The 27,784-nt window shown below is 39.5% G+C and overlaps 1 long non-coding RNA gene across 4 annotated transcripts in view; it reads left to right on the top strand.

The window, feature by feature from the left end:
• The window catches only part of LOC112983599 (uncharacterized), a 152,239-nt gene that overhangs the window by 58,654 nt on the left and 65,801 nt on the right, over positions 1–27,784 (top strand). For all 4 annotated transcript variants that reach the window (XR_010385563.1, XR_003259267.2, XR_003259265.2 and 1 more), the window contains exon 2: positions 26,382–26,507. This is a non-coding gene — a long non-coding RNA (uncharacterized LOC112983599). The remainder of the gene's footprint in view (positions 1–26,381; positions 26,508–27,784) is intronic.

Below are 27,784 nucleotides of genomic sequence, written 5' to 3'. Positions count from 1 at the left end.
CCCATCCACAGTTTGTCCCTGAAGTCCCTAGAGCAATGAGTAGTGATGATGGCTGTAAGCCGGCCATTATTTTCTGCGACATGACTCCACGAGTTCACCAGGAGCACATGCCACCTTTCCTTGAATGTTGTGGAAAGCTAAGCCCGTGGGCCTCTGTTTGCCTTGCAGTCCCAATGCAGGGTGAGCTCTGCTTAACATCAGCAGAAACATAGTCTGTGAGAGAAGCATAACAGTGGGTCCACAGATCACTCCCTCCCTTGCCTACGATCAGCACAACATAACGTCCAGATGAGTTTTTTCCCATCTGTCTTCTCTAAAAGGAATATTGGCATTTCCAAGTAAGTAGAAGCTACTTTGTTTTTAAATACCAGCAAGACTGCTTAGAAGGCAGATGCTTTTATGGAGTGCAGCTGCCACAGTGTGTCTTTAATATCCTCTGGGATTGGGTTAGAGTGGGAACAAATAAACCTTCTTACCTATGGTACAGCTATGTTAAGGAGTCTTACTGACCCTAAATAAAAGCTCCTATATACACAGGCTGTGGAGCAACAACAGAGCTGTCCTTTGAATTGTGCTACTTTGTGCCTTTACCCTTGCACAGCTTTGATTAAGGTTCAAGGTTGTCCTACATGGCACACCATCAAGTCAGCACAGATATTGCCTGGGTGCCAAAAGCAATGTCAGCATGCCAGGGCACTGCTGTTCCTGGGCTGATACATCTCATTTCCAAAGAAAGTTAATTTGCCTGGACACGGTGCACAATGATGTAGGTGACTGTGATTCCAGCCATAGTGGGGCACCCCACCGCGTGGTGTGGTGGTAGCATGTCCTTACACCCCTACACAACTTTAGGTGCTTCATTGATTGTTTTTTTACACATTTGGACTCCAAGCAGAGAATATAAAACTCAACATAAGGGAGTTTTGGCTCTATATAGCGTGCATAAGAAGGGTGAGAGACCTAAGAAAGTCATATAAGAAATGCAAATACTGGGGAGAGGTCCAGTTACAGTGAGATAGCAGAAAACAAATATAGGACATCTCCAGCTTCTCAGAGCTAGTGGTCTGAGCCATTGCTGCAATGGAGGCAATGACATCCATTTTGGGTTCAGGACTTCAGCTCACCGCTGAGAGCAGGCTTTACCAGTGCCTTTTGAAAGAATCAGGCTGGGCTCACCCTTTTTCACAGGCAGTAGTAGCAGTGTGGCCAACCATTCTAGTATAATAACCAGTGAGTTAAAATGCTTGCCTGACAGGCGAGAAACCAGGGTCCCACTCTCTCCCCAGCTGGTTGGATATACAAGCCCAGCTCTCTGCCCTTGTTACTTGGGTGCTGGACTGCAACTTCTGAGGAAGGAGTTTTCAGCAGAAGGAGCAAGGGGCTCTGTCTAGCTTGTAGCTGCAGCTTGAGACACATTAATGCAAAACAGGGAATTAAACTCAACTTTGTTAGTGCCTCATTAAACTGACTACCCTGGTCACCACCTTCTTTGTCACATATGGATTCAGGGAAGAGATTGACTTCAGTCTAGTAATTGTGCATAGCATCCATTTTCAGGAAATGGTCCGGCATGGGGGGGATTCACAGCCTGGAGTGAGATGCCAGCACCCTGGGGAGATGCACTGTCTCTCCTGCAAGCAGGCCCTAGACAGAACTCACTGTAGCTGAAATGATCTCAGGCAGCTCCCTGACTCCCCCAGTGGCCTCAGTGGGGCCCATTCTGAGGTTCTTTCCATGCTTTGCATAAAGCCCACTGTAGCACCAGGAAGTGGATTCCCCTTGGGAGAGAAGTAGGGGGAAATCCACTAAAGCATTGGCGTTGGAAAGTCTGACTTCCAAAAATTTGTACTCGTGATGTGAATAAACACACACATTTCACACATTTCCAGACTGTGCTACAGCGTTTTGAAACCACTTGTATCTGCTTGAAGATACAGTCAGGAAATTCTCATCTATTGTACCATGTGCTCTGTGTAAAGTCTTTGATAAATGTTCCTATTAGGCTGGACAATTTAAAATAAGCCATTATTTATTTGAAATTATGTAACTGCCTAAGAACTATTTAATAAAGGAATGAAATCTTTCGATGGAGTCATCTGAAGATAACACTTACCATTCAGAAAATGGATTTGGTTAGAATCCTTCTAGTGTAAGTCTATTAGAGGATATGTTGTTAGTCATAATGGACTTCAGTCATTTCAGAATGATGTGAAGCTTGATCCCAGGTGGCATAAATAAATGATCTGACTGATGGAACCAAGATTCCTGTTTGCAGATATTAACCTTGTGAAATAGATGATGAAATGTAAGGCAAGTGAGTTCAAAAGATACTGAGTATTTAAGTGACTGGATGCAGTGTAAACATTATGCCACATATTTAGTTTGGGAGCTACAGAATATGAGGTGAATGGAAGAGACATCTAGCAGAGTGATTAGAAAGAAATGTAGCCCAAGGTTATTTTAAGAAAACAAATCTGAAACTTTCATTCCTATACAAGCAGGCAAGTAACTTAAAGTAGCTGGGCTTTTGTGTTTGTAAATCGTGCTTACTTTTAGTTCACCTGTAATGCCGGGGAACATTCCTGATCTCACTAGGGTATTCCTGAGTCCAAAAATGTCCCAGGACATCCTCTTTTATTCAAATGCTCGATGCAAAGACCAAATATTACCTCGGCCTGACAAGCCCTGAAGAAAGTCTGCCAAGAGACAGCCAGAAACGCCAGCTGCTATGAGCTGCTCTGAAAGTGGATTAGGAGAGACTTGGATATTTCAGTAACTTCCCCCTTTTTGGACTAGACTCTTTTGTCTAGGTGATCAAAAAAATAACATGGAGTTTGCTACCAAACCCTTATTCCCCCTTCTTACCTGACCCTGAATCTCTTGGTAAACTTAGACTGTAAACTGCGTGGGGCGGGAACTGCCTGCTCAGCACATATCGTAGGTGCTCCCCCCAGCATATCTCTTCTTGACACTCTACAACAACATTTAGAGCTTAGGTACAGTGATTTAGTTTTCTGTTAGAGGTTTTAGGAATGAAAAACAAAGTTCTGCATACCCAGGTAGAGAGTGGGACCTATTTATGTTAGAAAGGAAGTAACCCGGTGGAGAGGTTGAAATTAAACACTTCTGATCCCAGCCCTGGTATAAGCCTTTTGCTGTTTTAAAAGTTAGCTCATTTGCTCATTTGTATTCTTGCTTACCACTGTGACCCTCTTGCTGTCGACTAACTAATAACCTCCCCAAAAATTCTGAAGATTGCTTACTGAACCTGGTTGTAGCTTTCACGTAGTTCAATGAGTGTATGAAATAGGCAATCCAAAATTCTGCGCTTCGATATATAATAGAAGCTGAGTACATAAAATGAAGCAAGAAATAAAATGGAATTCCATGTTAATGGAAGCCAAGTTAATTTGATATTAGTGAAGTTAGGAAAATGTAAAAGAGAAAGAAAAGGAGACTAAAGTAAACCAGGAAGAGGGGACAAACAGTGGGAATGATTTTTCTTGCTCCTCCAGTTTCTAATGTTCTTATGTGAAGGCACATTAAAGTATATTTACTTCCTTATATCGCATTTGGTGTTAATGCTGGTGCTTGTTTACTAAAGACTTGAACAAGCACCTTGTTATTGGGCAAGTTCTTATTCTTAAACAAATAAAAGGGATCAAAAGTTTTTGAAACAAAGAGCGATTCATGGAAGGAAAAAAAGCAGGTAGGTTGCAAGACATGATCCTCAACATGATAATTTCAACATAGTCTGGCATTATCCTGACAGTCAACATTTTGAACAGCCAGCAGTACATTTAGTTACATAACAAGTAAAAAGTCCTGTGAACTGACAAGCCAGAAATCCAAGTAGAAGACAATCAATCTAAAAGCAGTGTGCTAATCATCAAAACTGTCTGATTTACCATAAACCATTAAAATGATTTTTAGGAATAGCATTGTTTGTGGGGAAAATCTCTCTTAGCAGGGTAGCCTCTCTGCCCCAGTGGTTGAAATCAGGAGATCGAATGTGTCTGACTTTCGCTTTGGGACTGGAAAGAGGAAGGTTATTATCATTGACACAAAAACTTCTGCTACTTGAGCACAAGAGGTTCTTAAATGAAACATAAAATTATGTTTAAAATGCCTGCAGCAGGAAGCTCTTATCACTGCAGTTCCTAATGATTTTATTTTTGTGGTTGGGAGATATGTGTTTCAAATGGAAATTCTTTCTGGTTTTTATTTTGGCTTTTACTTTGTCATTTGTAAAATCAGCAGAACTGAAATTGCTGTTACACTAATGTGTTGTTTTCTTAATAGCAGTTATTGCCAAGAATTTCTTCAAGTATATTTAAGCAGAAACTTCCAGTACCAAGGAAAATCATAATGATAGCTAGAGACAAAAAAAATCATGGTTTCATGAAACAAAACTTTCCATGATGCTTTGGCAGAGCAAAATTTTTTGGTTCTTTGTTGCAGCCTGATCATTTTGTTAACATCCTTGCTGTTTAGATGGAGTCTTTACTTCCACTGCTTCATTGTACCTCGTAGGCAGAATGTCCATGCAAAGTGCCACCTAGGACAACTGTGTCTCCTGTTGCACTTCCGGACCTGGCAGCTGTTTTGTAAGCTGGGCAACTTAGCAGCTTAACTACTGCTGGAGAGAACAGAGGGAAAATCAGTTCTGCATTTAAGGGGGCAAATTTAGGCTAATTTTGAGCCCTCTGAAAATCCCACCTTGGAAGTCTATCCGGTAGCTCTGCTTTCTAGAAAGACAGATTTTACATATCTGGGCCACAGTATACATCAAATAAGATGAAATACGTAAGTGTTTTGTCGGGCTTTAATTAGCTGGATGAGACTGGAAAACATATGAACTGTCATTACCACATCCAACAGCCACTGAACAGTCATACTAGGACACTGACAAAATGTTGCCATATGTATCAGGAAAAAAGACATGAAAGCACACATCCATGGAAGCGCACAAGCATGGAAGAACATGTTATTTTGTCATTCCTTTTCTAGAAGCAGTCCCTTAAAATACATTAGCTTGGATTCAATAAATAGGTAGTTGATCGAGAAAGTCCAGCACTATCTGCACTGAAGTTGGAAGGGTGGCTGCAGTTTGTGGGAATACAGTTGATCAATGTTAAACAAACTCAGTATGATACAGACTCTCTAATGAAGATAGTGGCTGCAAACATCTCTCCAGAGTTCTTCATAGCTGTTTCCGTGGCTGACACGCACTGAAAGCTGTCCACTATGGTTCCTGCGTCAGCTAGAGTAGAGTTGGTCTGCGAGTGACCCACACATGGCCTGATCACACATTTAAGCCCAGTGAAGGTAGAAATAGCATCGGTGTCAGTTTTGATATATAGTTTTCTTCCTGTTTGCATTTTAATCTTTAGATACATTTACTAAATACTTTGTATTAACATTTTTTTTTTTTTTGCATGTTTATCTTGAACTAGTTCAAGAAGAATAAAAAACAAAATCGAGGACAAGTATTCTCATATTTAGAGCTCCTTATAGGCCCTTGCAATCAAATCCAAGTGGAACACCAGACCAGGGCAAAGCCTGTCTAATTGTAGGATCCTACTCATAAGGTTGTAGTAATCTCTTTTTTATTAAAGAGATCTTTCAGAATTTCCATGGACCTGTGAAATATATGTTGATACTGTGCATAAAGTACGCTTATCTCTATATGCATTAGAAAATGTTGTAAATGTAGTAAAACTTCCATGCTTTCAAACTTTACTTAAAAAGAAATGATTTACCATGTGTTTCATGGTTTGCGGTTTGCTCAGAGAGCGGGCCCAGTAAAACTTCTCAGCAATATGATATCTCTCCCTGGTGAATTTTCCTATGACCTGATCCAGTAGTACTTTAGTACTTGACCTTGACAGTGATCTCAATTCCAATATTATAATTTATTATTTAAAGGAATGGTGTAGGAAACATTGGCTGATTATGTACTGGGAACATGGAAATAATGAGAGAACTCTGCTTGAGATCTTGCATGCCTAAACTGGTGAGACCTCTATCTTGATTTGGAGCTCATATGCACACATGCATGTGCATACACATATGTGTACACATCCCCCTTCATTACCATCTTCTAAGACTGCCCAGTTTTGATATTCTTGTTTTTTATATGATGTAAACTCTTTATTGTATACATTAAACTGTGTATTTTCCACATGTAATACAATACTGAGGTAAGTCAAGCACCTTTACTTTTGGGAAGTGATCTTTATCATCTGCTGAGAAGTTGATCTAAAATATTTCGCTATGATTACTTGACAAATTCCAGGGGAATTTGATTTGCTGTGTTGAAAAACACAAAATAACTAGTAGTGTGTGGTACAGCTTAGTTATTTAGATCAGCAATTGGCGGCAGAAGTCTCATTGTTGAGTAAAACACTGTGCAAAGATAGCTGCACACTGGCTTATCACCATCACACAGATCCTGGAAAATATCAGCAGTAAGGCTCTCATAGATAATGTTTTCAATTAATAAATCATTACTTAAATAGAAAACTACATTTCCCCCCTTTTTATACTAAAACAGATTTTTCTTTTCACTGTTCGTTCTTTCATTTATTTACCCATGACATTCTGATTGATATGATAATGTAGAAATAGTCTAGTCAGGTGGCCACAAAACCATTTTCATCAGGGAGAGCTCAGTGACAAATGGAATTTTAACTCTTGACTAAAAGCTATACTTAGAGCAGGGATGGAATTATATTACAAAGTGCTTTACTGAGAATTTGTGAAATAAAAAACCTGGGATTTGGTTGTAGAGGAGCATTACTAGGAAGCATAATGAAAGTGCTACTTATAGGGCTATAATAAATTGGGCTAGGCTGAAATTAGAAATTATACTACGTTTGAGGAATACATGCTTTCAGGAGAAGGCAGCAAACTAGATGACTTAGCAGTGTGTTTTCAACTCCAAAGCATATACTCAGTCCATGCTGAACAACTTTTATATCTTTTAGTCATGTACTTAGCTAAGGTAATACAGGGAGAATACAGAACAAACACAGGAGCTGGGATAAAGGTGTGCTAATGCTTTTTTATAAAATGCTCTCAGATATCCAGAAGGGAGAAACTTTAGGAGAGCACAGCTTTTCTATATGTAAGGACGATTTGAGAAACATCCTTTGCCTGCTTCTGCTTTGATTTTGATACAATGCATGTGTGTAAACACTCATCCACAGAGTAAACCTATTTGAAAATCTAACCACAGAGCTGAAGAGGAAGTGCTCTTCAGAATAGTTGTTGCAGTGTTTTAAGAAAGTTTTACTTTAAACTTATATAGTTGAAAAATGTCACATATTCACTTCCCTAAATTTGCCAGGTGCCTTTTTCAAGCATGGCTGACAGAGATGGAAGTGAAGGGCATAAAAAAATCACACTCTACCTCCCTTGGCTGCAGTTGTGATGAAAAGAGGTGTCCAAGTTAGCAGAGCCCAGCTGAAAGGAATGGTGATAGCTATCAGAGCATTTGCTTTGGAGGGCTGGTGGTTGTTGCTTGCAGAGTGCTACTTGTAAATAGGCTTCCTGCATCTTGGCATTACATGTGGGATTTGTCAGAAGGTTTCTTTGTGTGAGACAGCCATTACTTTGGCCACTGGGGCTGAAGTAAGACCTCTAGAGCTAAGCTACTTCAAGAGTTGAATTGTCCTGGAGTAACAATAGACTCAAGTCCCATGTAGAACAACACAAGGAGAGAGCTGGACTGATAACAAGTGCTCTAGGGCTAGAGGAAACCCCAAACAAAAAAACTCATGGTCTTAGTATGGCCTATTAAAGAAGGAATTGGACCCTTCTTTCCCTTCTTTCCCATTCCCAGCAAACCTCCACCCGGTCACTCATCTGGGAACAGGTCTTCCAAAATGAGTGATCAGACAGCAGGCAACAATGCTGTGACTGTATTCTTTATTTGACTTTCTTTGTAAGAAAAAGGTGGAAAAATATGTTAATTTGTGAAAACATTAAGGAGCTCTCCTCAGAGGTACAGACCCCAGCTATCTGGTAATTGCTTGAATCTACATGGCCTTCTCACCATCATTCCCATTCATCTAAAGTATACACACGTATCTTACAAAAATATGGTAATCCCTACTCACTCATAGGGCTAAACCTTCTCTCTGTGATGCCCATGAAGATTTTCCTTTGGCTTCAACAGGATGGTGACTATAGCCCTTAGAGGAACTGACTGCTCTCAGCTTTTTCAGCAGCTGTGCTCAAGGAGCAGAAGAGAGGGGTTATGTAGACTTTCTGTTTGTTTTTGCTCACTTGTCAGGGACAAAAAATGACAGAGACATGACAGGGACAAATTTTGCTCTGTCTGCCAGTGGCTTCCTTTGTGGAGGAAGGCCAGGATGAAGCTCCAGCTCCTCCTTCCATTGGTCTCTAACTGCCTGGGATTTAAACTAATGGAAATTCAAAGCTTTTCACTAAAGCCTTGGTAGGGGGAGAGATTTGAAGGCACAAATTTACTGATGTCAGCACTAAACAGAGCAAAACCTGAGTTCCACTGTTAAGTGACAGGTTTTATTTCCAGGACACTGATTTTTTTAAAGAAGTCTTACAAACCCAGCTCAATTGCCTTTGGCCTTCACAACTGACAGAGAGAAACAGGATGCACTTCATTTCTCTTGCCTGCAAAACAAGGCCTCTGTAGTTAAAAAAGTTCCAACAAAAACCACAGACCACAGTTTGTAGCAATGGATTACTGACCTAGAAACATACTTGCAGGGCTGACAGTGGTTTTTGTGTTAACAAGTACTTATTACCCATTTTGTCCATTTAAACTATGATAAATCTTATGCTGCATGTAACGGTCATGTGTTTCCTTAAATTGGCCATGATTCTGCAAGTGTTTGCAAGATGTGCTTATCTGTATGCGCACAAGTGATCTCAGGAAAGGCTATGACACTATGCTTAAAGATAACCTTGCAAACAGTCAGGTATTTGATTTTAAATTACAGTTTTAGCAATTCAGCACAGATATGCAGGATATTTTGCTGTTGCAGACAAGCTCCCATTAAGTGGACTCATTAAAGACACACTTTGCTACCCACTGCGTTAGTTGTAGAACTTAGGATATTTATTTTTATAATAACCCTTTTGCAACAGAACAACGATTAGAGGATAACTTTTTGCTGAGGCAGGTAGGTGACTAGGATTCTACCGTTTTCTCAGACCGAAGGCCATATTGCGTCTAAGAACTGTCTTTCATTTCTTCTTATCAGAGATGAGAACAATACTTCTACCTTTTAGCTGATGACACGAAGTCCAGAGGCAGAGCATAACTATCCCTGTTGAAAAGTGGGTAAAATGACATTCAGAGAAATGAAGCGATTTTTGCACGGACAAACTGTAGGTCAGCACCACAGATTATCTTCTGCTACCTGATTTTCTACAATAAAGGAGTGAATTGTACCCTTCATAGAAGTCCATATCCTTGGCTACAGAATATTTGACAGCTGCTCTTACATGTAGGGTATACCCAGACTTCTGAGAAGTATCACAATTACAAGCAAAGATCCCCTATGGAAGTATTGGCATGGCTAAAATATATCCGTACATTTTAGGGAAGTAAAACCTTTTGTGTTTCTTTTTTTACAGACTTGGGTTTCACACAAATAATCATGCTACTTTGGTTCCCTCTCAGAATTATCTGCTTTACAAATGAAAGTGTCTATTGAAGACCTTTATCAGTACCTGTCTGATTCGCATAGAGAAAATAAAGCTGTGAGAAGAGGGCTGAAGAGGATTTCAAGAGGTCATCCCTCCGTCCTGAGGCAGGATCAGCTGTTTATAGATCATTTCATGACATACATTCATAACATATCCCTGATTCTGTTCTTACAATCTTTGACTGAGGGAGATTCAACAGACTCCTGAGATAACCTGTTCCAGTACCTGACTACCTTTATTGTTAGAGAAAATGTCCCTGTGTCTGACCTAAACCTGCTAGCCTGCAATTTAAGCTCATTATTTTTTTTCTCTATCCACAGTAGACATTATTACCTCCCTCTTTGCAACAGCCTTTTACATATTTGAAGGCTGTTATTATGTTTCCCCACAGTTTTTCTTCTCTTTAAGAATAAACAAATACTGTTTTTTCAGGGGTCATGTTCTCTAGACCTCTGACCTCTTTTTAGCTCTCCTCTGCACTCTCTCCACTTGATCTGCATTTCTCTTGGGGAAGAGCTGAGAACTTGCCTGCCGTTCATGAAGCAAAAGGATTATTTCCTCTGTCTTATACATGAAACTTCTGTTTTGACATCTCAGTAAGTCTGTTTTGTTTTCTATTTTTCCTCTCCATATTACGGCATTGCTTTGTGCACAGTTTATAATCAGTTTTAATCCCTAGTCCTTTGTCTGGAAAACTGCACCCGTACCATTCATTCCCCAGTTACTAAAGCATAGTATTTTGTGACTTATTCACATAAATCCATTTGTCAAGAATGTGTTGAATTTAGATCGTGTTTTCCAAAATAACTGCAGGCACTCAAGCCTGTCACTTTTTACAAATTTAATATGTGAACTTTCCACACTATCTTGCAAGTTATCACTGAAAATACTGGCTAATACTAAATCCCAGACAGACTTTTTTGAAACCCTACCTTATACATAACTATGCAGTGTGACAGTAAATCCTTGGTAACTACACTCTGGACTTTCCAGTTAACACTAGGATTCACCTAACAAAAACTGAATCTAGGCTTTTTACTAATCTAGATGGCGTAGAGAAAAGAAGCCCTCTTCAAGTCAAATTTGTACTGTGTATTCCTTTTCACAGAGTCTGTTACTCTGTCATAGATACAAATTAGATTTGTTTGCTTGTTCTTGACAAATCAGTGGTTGTTATTTACTTCTGTACTGTCTTTGGGATGCTTATAACGGATTGATTGCTTCTTTTAATATTTTCCAAATAGTTTAAGCTAGGCTGATTAGTTATCACTCTTCTGGCTGCTCCCATCTGCTTTTTAACACCCACTGTCACTCCATCATTGCTTTAGCCCTGCAATTAGTCCTGTGCACCTGTGCAGACTCATTCAGAAATCACAGGATAAGAGAGTAATTCAGGTGGGAAGGGACCTTCGGAGGGCTCTAATCCAATGTCCTGTTCAGAGCAGGGCCAACTTCAAAGTCAGATCAGGCTGCTGACAGCCTTGTCCAGCAGAGGTTTGAAAATCTCCAGGGATGGGAATTCCGCAGCTTCTGCGGGCAGCCTGTTCCAGTGCTGAACCGCTCTCATTGTGAAACATTTTTCCTTCTGTCTAACTGGAATTTCCCTTGCTGCCACTTGCAGCCGTTGCCTCTTTCCCTTTCTCTGTACAAATGTCAGCAGATAAAAAACGTGTTCACTCCTTATGTGTGCTAAGAGCTGTACAAGCTGTAAGAAGATGCAGAATCAGGCCTGGTCTGTGTAGACCTGTTAGTGATCACTTCTTTCAACTGAGCTCTTGACAAATAAGTACTTCAGATAATATTGTGTTAAGTACCGGTGAAGTTTATCAGAAAGTGTTGGCAGACACATCTCATTTGTCTATAGATGTACAGTAGAACAATGCCTGCAACAAAGCCCCTTATCAAAAGCTGTTAAAGGAATGACATTGTAATGGGTAAAAGGAGACATCCTCTTGTTGACTGATAACTGCATAAAGTGCAGAATAAACAATCAGTTTTTACAAAGGAAGGTAGTTACTGAAAGAGTCCATGTGGGACCCACAGAGGGGACTTTTTCTGTTTAACCAACTCATTAATTCAGAAAAAAGTAAATAATGAGGACACAAGATATAATAATACTGCTGACTAGTGCAAATACTGCTCTGAAGGTGCAGGGTCAGGAGGAAAAAGTGGCCTTTTAGAATAAAAGCAAAGATGTGCAGTTTTCCAGCGGAAGGTTTCTCCAAAACTCCAAGCAGATGTAGCAGCAAAGCACACAAAAGAAAAATAAAGGGACCTGGAATCAGATAATGCATTATGCCACTTGGATAATTTTTCTGGGTATCTTATTTACAAAGTTTGGCAAGGAACAGAGTAAACAGGAGGGAGATTTAGAGAATAGTGATAAAAAATGAGCCCAGTGTGCTGGAAAGCAGCATGCTCTATCACCTTTTCCTTCCATGAATTTCTCTCTTTTTGCGAGGCACCTTTTAAATGTTCCTTTTATTCTCTCTGCACATGTTTGAACACCACGTACTGATCATAAAGAGTGTTTTTGTTAGATTAAAGAGTCTGAACTTTAGAAAGTAGAGTGCATGGCTTTATATTAGAACTACGTTTAGGTTAAGAGGATAATCATGTCTTTTGCCAAGTGGTGATATATTAAGAGATGATAGCTATCATCCAGCAGAATGATGGAGGTGAACCTCAGTGAGACTTCTGATACCCACTAGCCTTCTTGTCCATTTGCTGAGGGATAAGAATGCCCTTCAGTGAAGTGGTTTGTGATTTTGAGTCTATTTATGAGATACCATATAGAAATATCACCTACAAGTGAGGAGTACATCATGGAGGCAAATACATGCACTCATTGACTTTCAGCAAACAGAGCACTCTGGGTAGTTATAGAGGGGTGTTCATGGGCTTCTTGCAAGAAAGTCTTTGCAGGGGGGTAACTATAATTCTGCTTAACATAATACCCTTCTAGGGAACCAGAAGTCTTCTGAGAAGACAGTCCGTGTGAAGGACATTGACAAAATATTAACAGAAGATCTTTCCTCATTCCATACCTCCACATAAAATTCATTCTACTTTCCTTCCTTCCCTCAGAAAAACTCATGACATTTATGCTCTTTCCTCCCCTTTTAGTAATCATTTCAAGCATGTTTTCTTTAACTTTTTTTGCATCAGGAAAATCTTAATGGCAAAACACCAACCAGTGAGTCTGTGGTTTTGCCAGTCTCCTGTTGTCTGAACACTACTCCAGCCCTAAATTAGGACATTTCCTGTGTCCTTGGGCTCTTCTGTAGCTGCTTAGTCCTGTCTGCTATTAACTTAGACTCTACAACCCAATACATGGCAGAACATATATATGTATGTGTGTGTGTGTGTGTGTAGAAATTTATATAGACAACATCTATACTGGAGTCACCACTTATGGCTTATGAGCAGTTTGAGTGCAACATCTGTGCTGGAGCATGAAGAAGCCCATGAGCATCAAGAAACTGTGCTCTCTTGGGGACTATAATTTAATCCATACTCCTTACTGTGGAAAGAGGTGAGCAAGTAAGGGTTGCTGAACTCAAAACCACAAGGTTGCCCTCGTTCCCATTTAGCCCAACTCTATCTTGGCAGCATGATACCGGGAAAACTGTTACCAACTTTTGTCACTACCACTGCTTGCCTTTTTGACTCTTCATGGTGTATGATGTGTGTCTTGTGGCTCTTAGTCATGAGATATTGGTGTGCAACACGTATGGTCAAGAATTTTTATTTGGTTTAACTCCCTAGTGACTTTTTGAAGGCCCTGTCCATGATGCACTGGGTTTCAAGAAGATAAACACATGCATAAAATAACCATGGAACTTGCTTTAAATCAAGTCACCCAAGCTGTTATGCATTACAAGCTTTTGAAAGATGGGATTTCTGAATATTTATACAGTGTTAGTAGAGTAGTGGCTGGTAATAAATAGCCAGATATTGGAATCTGAAATTTTTTTCTGACTCCAGTGAGAATAAAAAAGCAATGTTTCCATAGAATAGTTTTTGAAAGATTACTTTATCTAATAACTGTTGCAGTAAGGTCAAAGCACATGATTTTGATTTTGCTGTTGCAATTTCTGATTATTCCAAATGCTCATTCAGGTTGCTCCCATGGAAATTTCAACAAACAATGAAAGCATTTAATTTTATCTTTTTCTGATGAAAAATGTTCTTTTTGAGAATCTACATTGATTTTAAATGTTATTGAAGTGCAAAGCAGATACAGCCCAATTCAATTGAATTTCAAAGTGAAGTAACATAAGAACACTTGGAATTGCTTCCTCATGCCATGGTGTTGCTTTTATAACTTACCATAAATGCTTAAAAAGCATAAATAAGTGTACTGAATTACAGTGGTATTATCTGCGATCCATCACAGGTGAATAGAAATCTAGAGCAATAATTAATCACAAGTTTTACATTAGAAACTTTGTAATACAGAAATACTGATAGTTTATACTGCCTCCAATCTAGCAAGCAAATATTTCCGTAGACATCTTTTGGATAAAGGTACATGTGAGGAATGTATAAAACCTGTAAGATTTATGATGTTCCAAGACTAAGTGTTAGTAGTTTAAGTGTCTGCCTGATATAATAAAAAACAACCCCAGTCTGCCAGGTAATTTTTTGCTAAGCATATTTGATAGGAAGCCAAGCTATCAAAATGCCAACAAATTTCTGGTGCTGGTGCCCAGACTTCTGTTATCTAAGTGAAGATAGCCATGTTCAAAAGTGCGTGTGGACGTGTGTATCTGTATGCGCAGATGATTCTTGTGGAAGTGTGGCACTTCATTTGACTTTCAGCTCAGCACAAGGATATCTGCTTCATTTCTATGAACCTGGTTGCTGAGCCTTTAAACTTGCTTTCTATTTCAAACAACGTGTCACATGTTGATCCTTTCCTGCTGGAAATGGAAGAGCACTAGCTAGCTACTTTGGGAAACTGAGTACAGTCGTTCCCCATAAGCTGCATTTTCAACGTTGACCATTATTCACATCATACAAACAGGCTGAAAAAAAGATTTCAGCGTGTAGGTCTGTTCTTTATACTCAGGTGTCACTGAATTACTTCCATTTTCTGTGGGATGAATTTGTTCCTAAGCATTTCAGTTTGTATTGGCCAGGATCAGAATAATTATAATATTCCTAGTTCTGTTTCCATCTGCATTGCTCCCACTGAATTTCTGAGGAATTCAGATTGCTCTCCACTGATGTAATTCTCAAAGGATGATAAGGATGGAAATCACCCCTTGCATTCACAGAATTACACAGAAATGCAGATTCTTATGAAAAACTGGAATCCATTTTCTATTTTTGGTTAGGAAAGTCTCCTTCACACTTGCTTCTCTTTCCATTAGCACAGTGATTTACTTGTAAAAGTCTCACTTGGGAGACACCCTAAGGACAAAACAGAATATCAAAAGTAAATGCTAAAACCTTTGGAGGAATTAAGGAACTGTAATATGTCTTGAGAAGAAAAGAGGGAAAACAGCTCAAGACAGCGAGCAGAAAGCTGTTGGCAAAAAAAGAAAAAGACAAGACACTGGTTAGAAGAGCAAACTAAAAAGCTGCAAAGTTCAGGAAGGGTTAAAAGAAGGTGAAGACTCCTTCAGCAGACTGTAGTTTGTGCAGACAGGAGAATCATGGAGAAGCTTTGGCCAAAGATAAATGTAGGAAAGAAGGAAACAAAGTGACAGAAACTTGCCAAAATGTTGCTCAACTTCTTGTAAATTGGGGACTTGACTTGCAAAATATCAGGTCAGTTGAACAACAGTTTTTTCCTCTAAGAACTGTAGAAAGGAACCACAGCAAAAAGCAATGAATAGAGCTTAACTCTAGAATTTGGATACAAATCAGGATGTGGTGAGGTCTGTTTATCAGTCTCAGATGTCTGATATTCTCCTATTACATTAACGATATACTTAAAGTAGCTTCCATGTAAGGATTGTGCAACAGCTTGTATGAAATGACCTTGGTGGTCTCCATCCTGTTCCTGGTAGGCATGTGCCAAAAACTGCCTTTGTCCCATTTGGCACTCAGTGGAACTAGATTGGGGTTGTAGTTCTCATGTCCTTACATCAGTCCAGTCTGCTCTAGTGTCAAATGTGGACAAGCCTCTTTCCAAAGGGCATTACATGGGGAATAGATTGACATGTGCTCATTCTACAAGAATATATTGAAAGAGGTGCAAAGAAGTGGTGAGTGAGATTCCTGTTGGGGAGTTTCAGAAAGAAGCTTCAGCAGTTCCCTGGAGTCACTTGCTTTTACTGCTTTATCAGAGAAAGTAGCTGTGATATGGTGACAAGGCCAGATATAAATTCTCCTCCTTATTCTGATCCTACTTATAAAGCAGAGATGATGGTTTAAAAAGCGTTTCAGTGGTTTACCATGTCTGTCATTTTTCATCAAGACAGAATCAGAATCAGGCACACTAGCTGAAAAGAAAGGCTGTTTTCACAGATTTGCAGCTTTTGTTGAGAATAGCTCCTTTCCTTTTGAACATCAAGGCTGCTATCTTAGCCTAAGTAGCAGAGGTACTGTTAACGAAGGAATGTATTTTGTTCTGCACAAAATGCTTACTGCCTGCTTACACTATAAAATCTAGAGAAAGATCTTCTGAAAGCAAATCCAAAGAAAAGCAGAGAAACTTTTTGACCAACTTAAAAAGAGTGAGAATAAAGGAAAGAAAAGAAGTTATCAAAGACTGAACTTTGCTGCTGCTAGATGTAAAGGGCTATTGTTTATATGGAAGACAGAAAAGACTGTTCTGCCCTTTAGTTCATACAAAGTTAGATTTACACAGGGAGTTTGCCAGCTTCTATAGCAAAGTTTCTATCTAGTTATTTATATTGCTCTTAGCACAGTAGTCTCTGAGAGCTTCATTATACTAATAAATTTATTCCCACAAATCCACTTTGACAAGAAGACTTTTTTAGTATTATACCTGTTTTACAAATATCACAGATTATGTGATCTAGCCAAAAATCACATAGCATATCTAAAAGAGATCAAAAAGCATGATCTGAGTGTCCTGCTATCAGTCCTGCTAAGTGCCTTGCATATAATTCAGTCCTTCTGCCCTTCCTTAAATCAAAAACTTCACTTGGAAGAGTCTTTAATAGCACAAAGCACTTCTTCAAAAATGGCTGTGATTTGCCATGAAAGCCATAGAGTAGGTACTGGCACCCAAGGGAGTGCAAAGTGATGGCACTGTATCTGATATACAGTGAGTTTTCTGCACTGGAGGCTGACCCACATCATATCTACATCTGTCAGCCAGTCTGTGGTATGTAGGAGCAGACTGAAGCTTTATTAGTTTATAAAACAGCAGTTTATTTTTTTAAGCTGTCAGCAGTTAGTCATAATAGCAACAAATATGGCCAAGTGTGGTATGATTAGTTAGTAAAAGTTGTTATTTGGGGTCTAGCTGTATCTCAGCGGTTTCCTTCATATTATTGTTTTGTAAAGAACAAAAATGCCCAAGTGCATGACTTTGCATGAAAAAATCCCAGAGCAAGGGAGACACAAGCTTCCTCATGGTGAATAGTTGTAGTCTGTGCAGCTCAGTCTAGAACTGACAGTTCATGATTCTTCATTTCTGATAGAAGCACACACACACACACACACACACGCACACACACATATATTATATATGTAAAAGGAACCCTGTGGCCACAAGTGACATCTCTCAAAGGTCCAGTATTCTCAGTTCTTCCTGTCTTCTATATGAAACTGCAATTGAAACCTGATCTGTGAGGAGCCAGAACAGCCCAGAATGTTTATTTCATCTCTGGTGATGTAGCAGAAAATGTAATAGAAATCCTGGGTTTAGAACTGCTTTCTGTATTTGAATGACTTTGTCTTGCCTCACTGTGTCAAGTAATGGGGCTCCAACATCAACTGAGATGCTGTTGTTTTTCTCACACTGCAATATTCATGATGTGCCTACCATTTTTACACCTGCATTTTTTACCTGTCGAATGGCAGTTTGTGAATCCCAAGGGGACTGGCATCATGCTCCACACAAGGAGTTTTTTGAGCAGTGTTAAGAGAACTAGTCATAAGTTCTCATGAGGAGCAACACGTTTTATTACTGAAGGATTAAAGAGTAAGAATCAAGTTAATGTCATGAATGTGGTTTCATAGAAAAATAAGTCTTTTTCTGTAGATCTGCCTGCATCGTCTGAGGAAGTTGTATGTTGAACTGACAGATTTAACTGTATGAATGCCATGTGCTAGACGTTTTACAATGTGTTTTGAGCCACACACTATGCCCTATCAGGATAAGTGAATACTAGGTAGTCAAGAATTAGCTAACTGAAAGAGCTCAAAATAGTTATTAAGAAATCAACACTGCGTGGAGAGATGCTCCAAGTGGGAGTACAAAGGATCAGGTGTTAGCGCTAGCATTTTTCCAGACATACACCAATGATATAAAAGTACATATGGAAACCAGAGAAAATAGGGCTGGAAAGGATCTTGAGAGGTCATCGCTTCCAAGTGTGAACAAGGGTCCCCATGCAGTTCCCTACAGGTACTGTCCAGCCTGTTCCTGACACAGGTGCCGTCTTCCCCTCGGCAGATTCTCACACTCCCTAGGCAGCCTGTTCTGGTGCTGCAGGTCAGGATCATGAATTTTTGTCCCATCTAAAGTCAATGTGGAAAAAAGATTATTCCCCTCCTGCTGGCTTTTTCATATCTGAAGACTGTTACCACTCAGTCCTCTAGTGTTTTTGTTTCTAAACTGAATACTGTTGATTCTGATGACTTTCTGATGACTTCTGATGACTTTCAACTTCTAGATCATGTTTCTAGACATTTTTGTTTTCTAGTCATTTTTTTCTTCTTCTCTTCCTCCACAATTGTTTGAAGAGGGAAGGAAGGAGGAGGAAGAAGGAAATTCCCTATTTTTCCCCAGTACAGAGGTGAAGGTATTTGAGCTGAACTTTTACCAAGGACAAGTGTGTCTTACAGAGAGTCTTCCTGTTCATAGAGCCATTGTTTGCCTTTTTCACAAGAGCATGACACTGTTGACTCATGTCTGTTTATGATCTTTTGTAAGACCCAGATCCTTTTCTTCCAAACTGCTACCTAGACCACTGTACTCCACCTTGGCCTGGAACAGTTGCGTATTCTTGACAAAGAAAGTTTTATGTTTGTGTTTAGTTGATTTATCTGTTTTACTTTTCTCAGAACATTTTTCTCCAATTTATCCAGATCATTTTGTATTCTAATACTGACCTCCAATACCCTGGCTGTCCCTGCCTGGCGTATACATATCCAGTTAATTCTGAGCCTCGTGAGGTGGTGATGGGAACAGAATAGCTTATAAGGCAGAACACAGTGTTATATTCATTGGGATTTGGTTTTCTCTTCTATATGGATAAATTAAATACATTAGGGACTCATGTCTATCATCAAGACCAAATGCATAGTTTCTGTCCATATTATTAAACTCCAGCACAAAATATCTGCACCTGAACTGTGTATTGGGATTGATTCTGTGATAAATACTGAATGGTGGCCAGGATTTGTTTGTGAGGGTAATCTTTGACCCAACCCAGAACTGTGCCAGGACATTGTAACAGTCCAGGTAATCAAGTTGCACTGCTTGGGAACCTCTTGTTTTCTGTTTAATTTACTAGTATAGACTTTGCCACAGTGTTAGCAGCTAGGCAAATTTAACGAAAGAAGTTATCAGAGCATCCAAATGCTGACGACTAGGGCACCCGCTGTGTACAGATCTGTAAACACGGACACTCATGTTTGAAGAAGAAAGTAATCAAGACTAGGAGTCTTCCGCTTTGGCAGCATAAAGGGGATGTCTACTTACCTACCTGTGTATTCAAAGTAGTAAGTTACTTGTTTGGCTTAATCTGGACTAATAGCTTTTCTGAGTGAATGGTTTAAAAATAAGTGAAATCTAACAGAAAACTACAAGGAGAAGGATTGCTCCAACTGAATGGCTCACCATTCCTGATTACAGCTCAAATAGGATATCAGGGTGCACAGAAAGTGTTTGGGTCACTCAGAAAAGTGTGTATTAAGAGAACTAAATTCCGAGGGCCTATGAAAAAGAATTGTTTACTCTCCAGTAACGTATACACACCTATGTATAATACTTCATATTGTTGTATATCTTGTTCCCACTAGAAGTGCTACTTATTTTTGAAAGATTAAATTAATGTTTGTCAGCTGAAGGACAGCATAATGTTTCTTCTTTCCCTTGTGACTATTCATTAGTCAATACAGCAAATGCAGTACAAGATTAGGCATGAACCTCAGACACTGCATTTGGCATTGACAAGATCGTTCCATAATCTCTAATGCTGAAATATGTTGTTTCATTAGAAAGAAAGAGGACTATTCTGTTTGTCCTGGTTCTTATACTGGAGTCTATCCTGGAACATTTCAGCTTATGCAAATACAAACAGGCAGACTGAACAAGGTATTATTTGATAAACTTGTATTTGTAGGCTATGCAAAAACCTTTAGCATCTGCCTGTTGCTGTTGTGGCCAACACCAAACTTTAGATTCGGAGAATACCATTCAGCAACCATGGGACCTTGAAAGTGCACAGAGAGTATGTCTTTTGGGAAGCACCAAGAATCATGTCAGAAGACTCATGGCTTTTCCCTCAGCCTAACCTAGATCCTCTCTGGCGCATGCAGTGCCATATATGTTGCAGACAACCTGATTAGGTCAAGCATGGTACACAACAGGGCAGTGACTGCTGTCACCCACCATACACCCAGCAGTTGGTATGGAGCTTCACAGCTGTCACTGCTTTGCTTATTTCATGGAGAACAGGACCCTGGAAAGCTGTGACTGAAAAAATCTAGAGGTCACAGACGATAGCTCCCCATGCTCTCAGCTGAACCAACAGAAACTGTATGTGAGCTGTTCCAGCACTGACAGGGAGTGTTGACAAATTCCACTTCTAGTACAAATTGTAGCTGGAGTCATTTGTGAACTCCTCACTTCCATTCTTATGGCAGGCCTGTTTGGTGGTATCTGTTCAGTTGATGTTTTATTCCCCTTCCATGCACTCTTTCCATTCTGAAACCTAGACACTGAAATGCTCTGATCTTGAGGGATCATCCACTTGCAGAAAAGCTAGTGACAGTCCCCTCCTGTGCAATGAGATCTTATCCTCCACCTCCCAAGAGTGCTCCAGACCTCCAGAGTGTAGGGCATCTGACTGCAGGTTACTGTTCATCTCTCCTCTTGCTATGGATTAGATTCCAACTGTTTTTGTTTTCTTTAATGAATGCCCTTGCCACTGTGATATAGTCATTCTTTTTGTTTACAGCTCAGTTCAGAATTGTTTTCTGTATGGAAATGGGAATAAGTTCAACTGGACAGACTGAAGGAATCCAATTCTACCACTGTTCTCTAGGTTGGAGAATGAAGTATTCATGGGGGTAGCAATGCAAAACCATGCAGGCAGTGGAAGAATGTGGCCCTGCATCTCCTACATCCTGTGTGAGATCTCTAACCAACTGGGCTATTCGTTAGAACTGGACTGTCGCCCACTTCCCCCTCCATTTTATGAGGAAGAGTTTGCTTTAGATGCTGGCGTGGAGGTTAGCACATTGAAGGTTACAGAGTGGAAAAGGGGATCAAAATAATACATCAGAGCACAGGGACCCTATGGGATAGGCAGCAGGACAGCCATGTCTTCAGGGTGCTATGTCTGAGCCTGCTGGTATGTCTGTATGCTGCTCCACAATGTGTTGCCTTTTGTGGGCCTGCCAACTTGTTAGGAGCTTGTTTAGGATCCTCTCAGTCTGTTCTGCTCTGCCTTGTGGGGATGATTGAAATTCCTAAGAGAGAGGGTGGTCAGATCATCCACTTCTTAGCATTTTCTATTGGTTTGCTTGGGCAATGGATTGTTTTGATTTCAGTGGATGTTACTCTGAGATACCTATTATTACCCATAGGATGTATGGGGAGTTCTTTTAATATTTATGCAAAATATGTCTAATGCTGCATGCTCAAACATCTCACGTGTATGCAGACTGAGAGCACACTCTTGGAGGGCAGAAGCCCTGAATGGGGTCAAGAATTGAACATGTCAGGACATTGTACTGCATGCTCTTTCCCTGAACACTGGGGAACTTGGAAGCAGATCCAAAAACTCGAGTGAAACCTGTGCATTTTGCTTATTACCAATTAATGAATTGATTTTCATTTGACACTGTTTTCAAGGCTTCTAGAGAAAGGTTTTAATTATTTAATGGAGTTGGCCACATAATTTGTAATGATTTGTTTTCTGCTGGAAAATGCTGGACACTCAGAATGTCTGCATGTCAGTTCAGGCCAACTAACTGAACGGCCAGTTTCCCTGTCTGGTCTTCTGTTGGTTGGTTACTCATAAGCACCCTGGACTATTTGCTGCTCAGGGAGTCAAAAGTGTGGGAGCAGGCCAAAAAATTCCTTTTCTATTCTCTCATCATCTTCCCACTACATTTTTTGGTTGAAATTTCTAATTTTAATTCTATCTGGAGACATTTTCCCATCTGTGTTTTGGTTTCTTTTACAGGGGAAAAATACATGTTTTCTGTTCACCTCTGCTATTTACCTGCAGAGTAATCAAGAGACAGGAACACACTGGACCAGATTCACATTATGGAAATCATAAGTCAAGCTCTTAAAGAAATAAGTAAATATTAAAATAAAATGCATAGTGGGGCCATTTTTTTCTTCTGTGCTATTGGTTATATGTGATTTTTCATACTTTTGCATAACCTGGTCTGGAATCTGTTTTAAAATTAAAAGTTGTAATTCTTCCAACTGAAGTGGATGTGGTAAAGGTAGATTTGACTGCTTAGCACTTCTCATGTTCTGCCACCCTGCAGAATCCTCCTCATGCCCAGTTTTTTATTCCTGTGACCCTAAGGAAGAAAAGCATATCCAGAGAGCTTTACCTGTCAGATGCAACCATTTTTTGCAGACTAGCTTGTCTAAAGGGAGAAAAACCTCTATGAAGTACTTTTGCCAGTTCTTTTTCTATTGCTTCTTCCACTGCTTCCAGCTTATTACTCATTAGTCCTCTCACCCGGTGTTTCTCTAGAGATAATGTGAATTCTTTACTTTGTGAAAAAGAATAAAATGTGCAAGTTAAGACAGATCTTTTCTAAGCTGAATCAAGCTGAAATTCATATAGGATTTCTAAACTGTGCAATAAATTCATTGTGTTTCTCAGTGTGTGTTAGTGGTGGCTTTTGTGCATAGTCAGTAGTCAGCCATGTGCTCATATGAACTCACTGGTAGCTTCATTTATTTCCCAGGTGAAGTTTCATTTGTTTATTGTTATTTTCAGAGTAAACTGAAAAAGCATCCAAACATACAGAAGTTTCAGTACGGTCTTGGAGAGAATTGTGCATGAGACCTGAGGCATGCAGTTTACTTTAATCATCTGGAACATTGATTTTGATAGACTAGCTGGATGCTGCTTGCTTTTCTATTATAAACCCCCAGAGGTACTTCGATGCATAATTAGAGCAAGAAAAATCTCAAGATCATATTTGTACATAACACAGCAAGTAAGTTGCAAATGTTCAGGAACATGTTTTAATTGTCCTTACCTGTAGTAACTGAGTGTAACTTGATTTGTAAAACAGAAACAAGGCTAAGACAAATGATTAAAGCTAGGTTAACCCGCAGTGAATGTTTTTGCTTCTGTACTTTAACTAGATGTTGGTTGAATGAAAGAAAATGAAGAAAAATTGTACGAGTTGCTGTCTTAATTTCTGATCTCTGATTTCTGATTTCAGATAATATGAATATTTTACTGTGCAGTTTATTTGCGGACCTATGATGATGCTTGTAATCTATGCCAAGATACATAAGTACCTGCTAATGGAAGATGTTAAATCAATGACTTAGCACAAAGAGGATTTTTTTTTTTCAGCTGGTAATGCCTAGAACTTTTCCAATGTAGTTTGCAGAGTGGTAAATTCTCACTTCCCACTTGCAGATGCACATGAGAGCAGTACAGGCAAGTGGGTAGGAAGAGATTGTTCTTCTGGGTCTTGGAAGAATTTCATCGGTGATGTTCCCCCATAGAGAGGGAGGAAGGAGGATTCCTCCATTCAGAGGTTCAGGAAGACTGGCTGCATCTGGAGGGAGTGTGTGGGACACGTTCATGTTTCTAATGGTGCGCCTGAGAGACTGGCGACTCTGGGTTGGTGTTCTTTGCCTATTGTGATTAGAATAGTTGTCAGATTTGCTCTTAACTCTTTTCCAAGTCCAAATGACAAGACTTACTGAATTTGGATTTTATTTTTGCTGCTTTCCGCTTTCTCCATCATATAGAATATGCTCTGTGTCACAGGATCACCAGGGCACATTTTGCCTGGGCATTCTTCTCTGTTATTGCAGGGGTTCAACATATTGGCAGCATTTTCTCTCCTCTTTTTGGTGAAATGATAGAAATATTGAGGCCTCAGGACAGGCTGGAGATATGCCATATATTTCATATAGAAGTCTGTTGGGTATTTTGTGGCTTGTTGTCTGCATGAACTAGGTGAGGTGGACTTTTGGTTACCCTTCTTGGCATAGTTTTCCGCAATTGCGGGGGTCTAGACTTACCTGGTGTGGCCCCTTCAGTCTTACACTCCAGAGCACAGTGGTAAGCATGGATGTGCCTGTCAGAGGGCTAACATCATATAGGAAAAGCATGGGCCAAATAAGGGCAGAGCTTTGTGTGCTCAGACGTCAGCGCTGAGATACAGCATTCTGCTTCTGTTAGGCTGGACAGAAATGTCGTTTTGGACAGAGGCCATGCCATCTGGCTGGGACACATCCAGTCAGAGCTTCATTGCCAGTAACCAACTGGTTGCATCCGCTAACCTCCATATCCCTTACTCCCTCAATAGGTTAAAAGACGTAAATTTAGCCCCAGAAGGGGTCAGCTAAGGAGAACTGAATTGGCATTCAACAAGTCTATGTTTCTTCATAGGCAATTTTGTAGTTGAAGACTTTTTTTTCCGGCCCCATAATAATATGCTCACAAATTTTTTGGAGCCAGATAAATATGTATCTCTAGACTGCCAGTGCATTTATTCTCTTTATATCCACCTCGTTGCTATATACACACTGCTCAAACGGGATATGTGTGTGCTTGCACATGCAGTGCTACAGGACATTTGTACTTCATTCCCCAAATGCTCTCTGTAAGTCCCTCCATCCGCATTCAATGCAGCAGTGTGCAGCCCTGCAATCTCAGAGGGTTTTGTCTGGATTGCGGAGGAGAAAGTGAAAGTATCCTCTCCCTTGGGTTTTGGGAGCAACATTCAGAAAGAAAGGCAATGAATGGGCCAGCTGGTTGATACGTTTTTAGATAAGCCAGTCGCTACTGTACGCTTAGGGAGGGTAATTAATCCCATTCCTGGGATGTGAACTTGTTGCCTTTTGGAGGAACCAGGAAAAATGTTACCCTTGTCAGCAGACTGGAGTAGGGTAAGGGTTTGTTAGATTATGTTATTTTGTTCTTTCCTTCTCCAAAGCAGGTTAAGAACTCCAAAGAAGGCAGCAGAAACATGCATTAGAAGAATTAGATTCAAGTTGTCATAAGTTATCTCATGCTGGGTACTTCATTCTAGTTTAGCTCTGTGGTAAATTGGGAACAGGTGAAGGTATTCCTTTAAAGGGCTGAGGAATGGGGTTGGACAACCCTCTTCTGTCTCCTCACCAGGGAAAATGGTAGGTGTATTGATGTATTTTGTGTGAATAGCTTATGGAAGCTGGTGCAGACAAGCCTATATAGAAAGAAATAATATGAATTTGTTCTGTACAGATTTGTAATTATTTGAACATTAAACCAGAGAGAGAAAACTGCTTTCCATTGTAATCTGTGAAAATAACAGCTTTCTAGTCTTTTTATGTTGAGGTTGTCTAATGCTTTAATAATTCCAAACCTTTGATCACTGGAAAAGCTAAAATATATTGGCTGTTTTCCCATATTCTGTAGAGTCTCTTGGATTTACTTTAATTATCTTCTCCACTGATATTTGGCCTGGGCTCATAACCTCATGTGCTAGAGGCCCCGAACACCACATTTCTGTGTGAGCAGCCAGTCTAATGCAGTGAGCTTACTGCTCACCTACAGTACAGCTCCACACCCTCTATATTTTGAAACTATAGTATGTCTATGTTTATTTGCTGTATTATATGTTTTCTCTCTTATTCCTGTTTCTAGAGTGAGGAGCAGAGGTTGGTGTACAGACTAACTTGGTTTGTTACCATGCTTCATAGGTTTGATCAGAGGACCATGTTAAACTGTTGTGCATTTCAGTACCCGATTTAGTCTATTAACCTGTTGTGACACTACTACATGGCTAATTGTTTATCTACTAGTTGTTAGTTTTGAACTAAAAATCTGTGAGCCAAAAATCTGTCTTATGCTTTTTAATATAATGATGTTTCCTTGCTGCCTTTCCAATCTGCAGTTCTGATGAATGTGCTGAACTTCGTTTTGCAAGCCAAATCATCCCCTTTCTTTTAAGTTAACAGAGGAGCTTACCTTTGTTAAATTGTGTTAAATTTATTAAAAATAAATTTTGTAAGATAATTGCAATTTTCTTAGACTGCCCAGATGCTAAAAGCATTAGACTAAAAATGCCTGTATGTGCTTTCCTCTGTATATTCCCTGTAGTGCATCATGCCACTGAAACAGGCTTTCCAGCTGCATGTTCCCAGCTGTGACCAACTGAAGGGAGAGAATTACCAAATAAGAACAGGCTGAACAAGACAATAATCTCCTCCAATCAAAGCCTGCCAGGTAGGATAATTCAGAAACATTGTTTACATTACCAATTTACCTGAACAAAATTGCTACTCTGAACACCTGAATTGGGACTTAAAATACATGTTTTGATTCTAATTTGAATGGCTCGTGAATTTAACTCCTTCCTTTCATTCTGTGGCTTGTGTCCATCTCTGTTCGTGTGATTTAGACCTATTTGACTGGATTGCTTTCTAAAGAGAGTTCTGATCTATGTGCTGTTATTCGTCAGTTAAAAATGGCTCCAGGACGTGTTTCCTAAAAGCTTTAAGTGTTGGTTTCCACATGTCTATAAATCATTCTGAGGATTAGGGTAAACTCAGTGTTGTATTCAGAAATCTCTGATATCAATGCACCCGGTATTTTAATACCTGAAAGCTGTGGTTTCCCGTCATGGGAGAATTTGTCCATTGGAATCTGTGCAGCAAAAGAAATGCAAGATAAAGGGATGATTTCTTTCCACCATTGCTTCCAAAGACCTTTATAATTATCGCTTTGGGTCAACAAACATACAAATCATCATCTCCAGCTTCAAAAATATTTAAAATCAAATTGCTTCCAATAACATGTATTAGGTTCATATTTGGTTACCTTTTTTGGAGTATCAATATGCATCTCAGCCTCAGTAATATAAAGTTAGGAGTAAATCTTATGAGAAGTTTACATTTGCATGTTTCCAAATTATATTAAAAAAAAAAAAAAAAAAAAAAAAAAAAGCCAAGCAATGAAAAATGTGGAATGGCTTTATTATGCATTACTCCCTAAAGATAAATATTGTTCAAGTTCTTTGCCAACTGCTTTGGCAAAAAAAGTTATTCCAAATAATAATAAATGTACACCAGTAGCTTTCCACTTTATTTGTGTCGATTGACCACTATTAAATATTTTTTCCCAACTGTTTCTTTCCAAGAATGCTTAAAATATACAGCTTTATATGGGAAATAGTGAACTGACAGTAGACTGACAGAGTCTACTTCTCTGAGAGGTCTTTGACTATACTGCTTCCAAGAAATGTGGCACTTTATTTAATGATGTGTCTCATTGTAATTTTGAAGGGGTCAGTTCACTGAGAAGACAAATATCTTAGATTCTGTGAACATCAGTTAACAACTCTTTGTGTTAGACTTGTAACTTTGCTATAGACTTAAATATGATCTGAAAACCAGTTAATTTGACTTCTATTTTCATTATAAGAAAATACATTTACAGGGTGCTAGGAATGAAGATAGAGCCACCATCAGCTGACTGCATACAGGATTATACAGATATAAGCA

The sequence above is a fragment of the Dromaius novaehollandiae genome, chromosome W (assembly GCF_036370855.1).
Source record: "Dromaius novaehollandiae isolate bDroNov1 chromosome W, bDroNov1.hap1, whole genome shotgun sequence".
Taxonomy (NCBI): Eukaryota; Metazoa; Chordata; class Aves; order Casuariiformes; family Dromaiidae; genus Dromaius; species Dromaius novaehollandiae.
The sequence above is the reverse complement of the archived record's forward strand: the minus strand, read 5'-3'. Positions and strand labels throughout refer to the sequence as shown.